Genomic DNA, 7,500 nt, shown 5'->3' on the forward strand with positions numbered 1-7,500 from the left:
ATATATTATATATATATATATATATATATATATATATATATATATATATATATATATATATATGTATAGACATAAAAGATCGCAATAACATATCAAATCTTTTTCATTATATTTTGTAACAGATTATGGGATTATATATTTCTGATACAACGACTGCTCGTACAAGAAATTCTAATCCATGCAATGAATTAACAAATTAATATATCATTTACTGTTATCAACTGATTTTCCTAACAAAAAACATCCATACAAAATTATTTCCATGAAGAGTCATCGGATTATGAAGTGTGTTTGTGCGAGAATGACCGTTAGTCGGTTACGACCGTTAGTCGGTGTGTTTTTGTACGAAGCGACATGACGTCACCGCGTCAGCAGGAGTGTGATACGCTGTACCTTGACAGTTGTACGAGGAGAGTTAGCAAGATTTTAATCCACTTACCAGGCCCTTTAGTGTTTTAAATGAGGTAAAGGAAGCTACACACTTGATCCGTTTGCGTGTTCTCGACTTATGTACCAGCCCTATCTATTCCCACCGATTCTATTCAGCAATGTATAAAAAATATAGCTTCTTTAAAAGTTAATCTCCTGAACCTTGGTCACATTGGCGCACTGTATGTATACCTTCTACTGCAGCACACGCCAGTCGATTTTATTCAAGTAAACTAGGTACTTGTCGACCAACTCCTTACGATGGCCGGGATGCCTATCCCCACCACTACAACATCAAACCTAAGAATAAAATCGTCAGGTCCTAGACAGACACACACACACACACACACACACGATAGCGTGGGTGGTAGAGTTCCCGGCTGCCATTACGGAGGTCCGGGTTCGAATCCCGCCCAGGGCTGAAATAATTTCAGTATCGCTGCGTTGCGAGTCCTTACTCCAACTCTCGTGGGGGGACAGTTGGTGTGTGTGTGTGTGTGTGTGTGTGTGTGTGTGTGTGTGTGTGTGTGTGTGTGTGTGTGTGTGTGTGTGTGTGTGTGTGTGTGTGTGTGCGTGTACTGTCACAACATTACCCAAAGATCGGTCATATATGAGCTATGAGCTCTCTTCCGGGAGGGAAATACCTGTCGATCACGAGTACAACACGTGATTCAAGACCACGGTGGAGAGAAAAAAACAAACCAAAAAAACGGAACACATCAAGACACTGAAGAAATTTATCGGACCCCTCACCTAGTCACAGCGTCTCCCTGCTGCCTCCCAATATACCAGGGTCATCCCACCTAAAACCAACAACTACCCACGTAATAAAAACCCCTCAGACTAATAAAGACGGAGGCGGAGGGAAATGGCGGAAAAGGGGGTTGGAGGCGAGAGAGAGAGAGAGAGAGAGAGAGAGAGAGAGAGAGAGAGAGAGAGAGAGAGAGAGAGAGAGAGAGAGAGAGAGAGAGAGAGAGAGAAGAAGGGTGGAAAGTATATTTTGAATATTCTTTAGTTTCTGAAATGCTACCCGAGCAAAACAAGTTAAAGGTTAACTTTGATTCATTATTGTGACTTATTCTGTAAAGGCTGGGGAGACAAGACTCTCTTGAGAGAGGGAGAGCGAGAGAGAAAGAGAGAATGTAAAACGCGAAATAAACAGGGACAATTCACGGATGACACGAACAGGAGAACTTGATCGCGATGATAATTTTACAGCTGAAGCAGAGGCCGAGAAAGAGCTGAAACGTGGGCGTCTTCATTTCGTTATCCATCTACGACATCGCAAACAGTGTGGGATGGATGAAGGGAAATGAATAAATTTTAGAAATGGACTTCGAAGAGAGAGAGAGAGGGGAGAGGTAGAGAGAGAAATAGAGAGAGGAGAGAGAGAGGAGAGAGGGAGAAAGATAGGGAGAGAGAGAGAGGGAGAAAGAGGGCATAAGAGAGAAAGGAGGAGAAGGAGAAAGGAAAAGACAATAAAACAAAAACAAAAAATAGTAATATGACACAGAGAAAGTGTAAAAAAAAAGTCATGACAGCGGAGGTACGAAGAAGAGAGGAAGGAAAAAAAAAAAAGGATGAAAAATGACGATAGAAAAATACCCACATTGAATGAAGTCGTTAAAGTGGGGATGGACAGACAAATGGAGAACGTGACTATAGAAACAATGGCGCTGTGGAGAGATCTGTGAATAAGAAAGAAGAAGCAAATGGAATACGGAGAAGAAAACATCGACCACTGGATGAAGAGAAAGCGTAGGAGATAGAAAAAAAGCCTGCGTATGAATATGGTCAACAAAGGAAGTAGGATTGGAAACCATCCTTCTGTTGAGGATAAAGAAGTCAAAGTGATTGCTATGCGAGAAATCATAGATGTTAGTTGCAGTAAAGATACAACTCAGTATACAAATAAACAAACACACAAAAAAAGCAAACCATGTAAATAAATGAAAATTAAAAATAACAACGTCGACAATCAGGGGCACGAAATAAAACGTCCAAACCACGACCAATACTACAACTGAAAGATGCAATCGTGAAAAAAATAACGGATCACAACAACAATCAGAATTACAAGGGAGGTAGCACAAAATAAAATAAAATAAAAAATAAAACAAATAATTAAATAAATAAAAAATGCGATGGAAATGCACATTTAAGGAATTCAGGTGAGAACACCAACATAAAAGAAAAGAGATAAGGCAGGAGAGATAGATAGATAGATAGATAGATAGATAGAGAGAGAGAGAGAGAGAGAGAGCTTGGTGCGATATAAGCGAGTTGATGGAGATAAATATTTTCCTTTCATATTAAAGCGAGACTAAGGGCTGATGAAGGCGACGGGAGGCGACGGGGGGAAGGCGCCCGGTCGCCTTGAGGAAATTACCTTCACCTACGGTTAGCGCGGAGCTGGACTATATATGACGTCATCACCAAAGGGAGCGGACGTACGGTTACTATAGATAGGCGACTTGTATCACATCTATCCAAAATGAGATCGGGAACCAAGAACAAGACCTCCCCCTTACATACTGGGTGGCACTTTTTCCCTTATTCTGGCTGCCGTGAATCAGCTTGACTAATTTCCGTACATGGCCAATACTTCTTCAAACAGGGGTCCACTGGACCGCAAAGGACCCAATACGGGTTCACGTAGTTCTTCAAGAAAGGAAGGGAGGAGGAGGGGTGACTCATTGACGACTCTATTCACTGATGACGCGACTTACACGCCTAAGGGACGGAATTCCTCAAACTAATTATATAAGAAGAATCCAGTTGTAAATACATGGATCGTACACTTTCTATGGCACTAAAGAACCTCGACCATACATGTGACGTAATGTAACGTCTGATTGCAAGGGAACATGTCTTACAGGACCCTAAGTAAAACAAGCAAATACATACATATCCCCAAAAGACCCTTTTGCCCCTTGTAAGACCTGAACAGGGGTTCGACCGGGCGAGACCCCACAGCTCTCGGGTTCCAGGGGTTAAATAAAATCGTTTGACGTTGCCGTACAATAAATATCTGAAGTTCGACACTTTCCTGAAGGGAAGAAGACGACGACGACGAAGACGCAAGACTGAAGGCACGAGAAAGAGCCCATGGAAGACGAGCCCAAGGCTCAGCCGTTCACCTCTCGAAGGCAACGACTCTCGTACATTATATATGTATGGAATAACAATGACGCCAGCATACTCCCTACAGATCCGGCGACTTGAAGAGCAAATTCAGCAAGCACACTATAAGCCGCGAGCGAGGGTCGGGAGTGAAGCCACTAAGATAAACACTAAACATCACCAACAGGTTCATAGTTTAAAGGCAGGCACGCGTGTTCAACATAATACCACGGGAGAGTGTATCCATCCCTGCCTGTTACCCGGGTAACGACACGAGGAGGGGTGATACATAAAATGGAGCGAAACATGACGCCAGACCATTAAATATGCATGGAACACACAATAAGATGAGCACTTTTTTTATCCGGGAGGTAGCACGGGCGAACAGGCCAAATGCACGACGCAAGTGATACTGTGAATATGCTTTATACATACATATATACATATATATATATATATATATATATATACACACATATACATATATACATACACACACACACACATATATTTATATATATATATATATATATATATATATATATATATGTATGTACATAGGTTTGCATATTGATGAATGGCAGGGTGGCGAGGTAAATACAGTTTTCTATTCACTGACGTTTCGTCCTTACCAGGACTCCTTCCAAGTGTTTTCAGTGCCCTCACCACCCAGCATCTCATCTATCTTCCATACTTTACAAATATGTATGTATATATGTATGTATGTATAAGCTCTCTCTCCCTCTCTCTCTCTCTCTCACACACACACACACACACACACATATATATATATATATATATATATATATATATATATATATATATATGTTGTCAAGAGATGTATATATAGCCTACATACACAGAACAAGCAAGCTCGAGACCTCGTTTTGTATACGAAAAGCACACGAGACTAAAGCAATGTCTGAAATGAGCACATTGTCTGTATTCATAATACACGAAGAACATATTCTTCTTGAGACACGGAGACCAGTGTTGCTTAAACCCGTCGCTAATGTGACGCCCTGTGTACTCTGCTGTAGCAGACGATGGGATAAGATTTTTGTGCACAGTTAAATATCACAACAGTCGTGTTCTTAAATGGTTTTAAGAAATAATGGACCCAAACTGTCAGGAAGTAAATTTAATTTGGAAGTGGGTAGACACAACTTCGTCATCAGTGTAGTAAATGAATGGAATAAACTTCCTGCAGAGGCAGTGCAATGTAGTACATTACGAATTAAGATTCATTTAGATAAACACCTACACAAAATGCTAAATGCCTGCCATTTATTTTATCTATCTATCATTATCTGTTTATTTTTATCATATATCTTTTATTATAAATCACTATATGTTTATTCACTATAATTTATCATTTATCTGTTTACTATTGTTCCTTATCTGTTTATCATGATCTATTTTCCACATCCGACCTACTTATGGACCAAAAGGTCTCCTGTCGGCATGTTTTTTCTTTGTAATCCTTTGTGATTTTTGTCTTCGGTGAGGTGACCGAGATAAAAGAACGATTTCTGAAAATCTGATTATGACAATGAAATAAAATAAAATAAATAAGTCCGACATGTGGGAAGGGACAGTGAAAGAATCCCGCACGATACAGCTGTGACGAACTACAGACGAGGAAAAGAGATGGTACGACAGAAAAGGATTCGTCTGACACTTTACTACTTGAAAATAAATAAATAGATAAAATAAAATAAAACAAATAAATAAAAAGAGACAAATAACGTGACAGCCGAAACACTGAGGGTGTAAGAGAAGCAGCGAAATTGAGTGAGAGCGAAGGAGAGGAAAGGTGTGCGTAGAGTGGCACAAACACTTCATCAAAACAGGAACCAAGTAAGAATAAAACAAACCGCACACAAGTGACTGGGAAGAGAGAAGAGCCTGAGAGGGGGAAGGAGAGAGAGAAAGAGAGAAAGAGAGAGAGAATGATATAAAAATAAAAAATAAACAAAGAAAATAAACCCACACGATAAAACAAAAACTGTGACGACGAACGGAGACGTACATGAAGCAAGAGTGTCATAGCAGTAGCAAGTCGTAGTAGTATTCGTCGTCGCCGCCGCCGTAGCAGTGTGGCAGGGTTCCTCGACGTTCATCTTTAAGCCAATTTCATATCCGGAGGGTCGACTCCGGGTCCGGAAAGGAAAACATGTTTGGGCTGCCTAGTTTCATTTCGGATTATCACCAGATTGCGGCCTTTTCATTTTGGACTTGGCCTCCTCAGTCTGCGGTCGACGTCCTCTCCGTCCTCGTCCCCGTTGTCCTCCCCCTTCCTCCCCTACCCCCTCCTCCTCCTCCTCCGGCTGATGTCACTCAAGCCCAAGCCGCCATATATAAGCACACAACGTTTCTTTTTCTTCTTCTCCTCTTTAACCATTTGAAAATTATGTTACGATTCCATGCAATTCAAAGGGGCAGAACTATGACCTTACACGGGGTCTCGGTCGGTCGAGATCCAAAACAGTTTCATTTCCTCTACAACATCAGCTGTTCTTTTCCCAGAACAAAGCTTACAAAGCATGTCACATTGTTGGCGGGATAAAACCGCGCCTACCTGACTCCCTAACATCCTTCTCCCTCACCCCCTTCCCCCCGTCCCGCCTCCCTTACATTCTTCTTCTCCCCTTCATACTTTTCTTCCTCCTTCACCCCCTCCCTCCCTTCCCCCTATCCATCTTCCTCTCCCCGTTCCTCCCCCGCCTCTTCTTCCTCCCTGCCTCTCTTTCTCTCTCCCTCCCTCCCCCTCTACCACATCCTGTTCCTCCCCTCCCCTTCTTCCTCCCTGCCTCTCTTTCTCCCTCCCTCCCCCCTCCCACTCTACCTCATCCCGTTACTCCCCCGGCCCTTCCTCCTTCCTCCCTCACTCCCTACCTGGGCCTCACCCTTTGGCGAACTATATTGGTTTTGTTGTGGCAAACACAAACAGATTTCATTTAGACGATGGGCCGGACCCAATTCCATTGGGGTCTTCTCGGAGACACTCGATCTGTCTAGGAAAACTGTCTTGACGTCTGTCAAAACAAAATCGAGAAGGTGCACTAGGCCAGTGAAGTGGGTGAAATGACACACTTGGCAAAGGAAGATTGAGAACATCAAGGCAGGTTACAAGAAAGACGAAGATTGTAAGAAAAGCTAAACAATAACGTACACTCCTACGGATTTAGAATTAACGTCTGTTACCGATCCTTGTACTGGTACATTTATATTTCCTTTGACACTACATAAAAAATAAAAATGAAACATGGTGCAATGCTACCGTAGACTTTTCATACACACTGTCCTGTGTACGACCCCTGAAGACTGCTGTTACCTTGTACGTCTACCGACAAGCGTGCAGGCCACTACGTCTACTCAACCATCTGCTGTCCAAACCCGTGTCTGGAAACACATCTAGTCATTTTCAAACTGAGAAAATTGGCGTTTCGTGTCCGTAGATTATGTCGGATCGTCCCTTATATCATAGAAAATGGGTATGGACAGTGCCAGCCTACAACACTGCCCCGCTGTCATGATTCAATCAGGCGAAGTAATACTCCCATCAAGTTGAAACTTTTCTTAAAATTACCCAATAGCTCTTGCTCAATGTGTGCCATAGAAACGAAAGCACGTATCAATTGGCAAGCCCGAGAACAGAGCTCTCCTTCAAACTATCATATTTGAACAGCGTTTAAACAAACAGATTTCCGTGTGCGTAGGGCATTTGGGCTTCAGACAAATTTGGCAGAAGCCTCTTCTGAGCTGAGATCAGAGAGGAGAAATGGGATAATATAATGGAATCTACTGTACGCATATTATATATATATATATATATATATATATATATATATATATATATATTTAATCATGGAAAGGGTTGTTTTTCTACAGGACATCCATAGTTCCAGTTCGTACCTTCCTTTAGTTTTTGCAAATGATCTATAT

This window comes from Oratosquilla oratoria, chromosome 42 (genome assembly GCF_046742065.1).
Source record: "Oratosquilla oratoria isolate Oo_2021 chromosome 42, ASM4674206v1, whole genome shotgun sequence".
Taxonomy (NCBI): Eukaryota; Metazoa; Arthropoda; class Malacostraca; order Stomatopoda; family Squillidae; genus Oratosquilla; species Oratosquilla oratoria.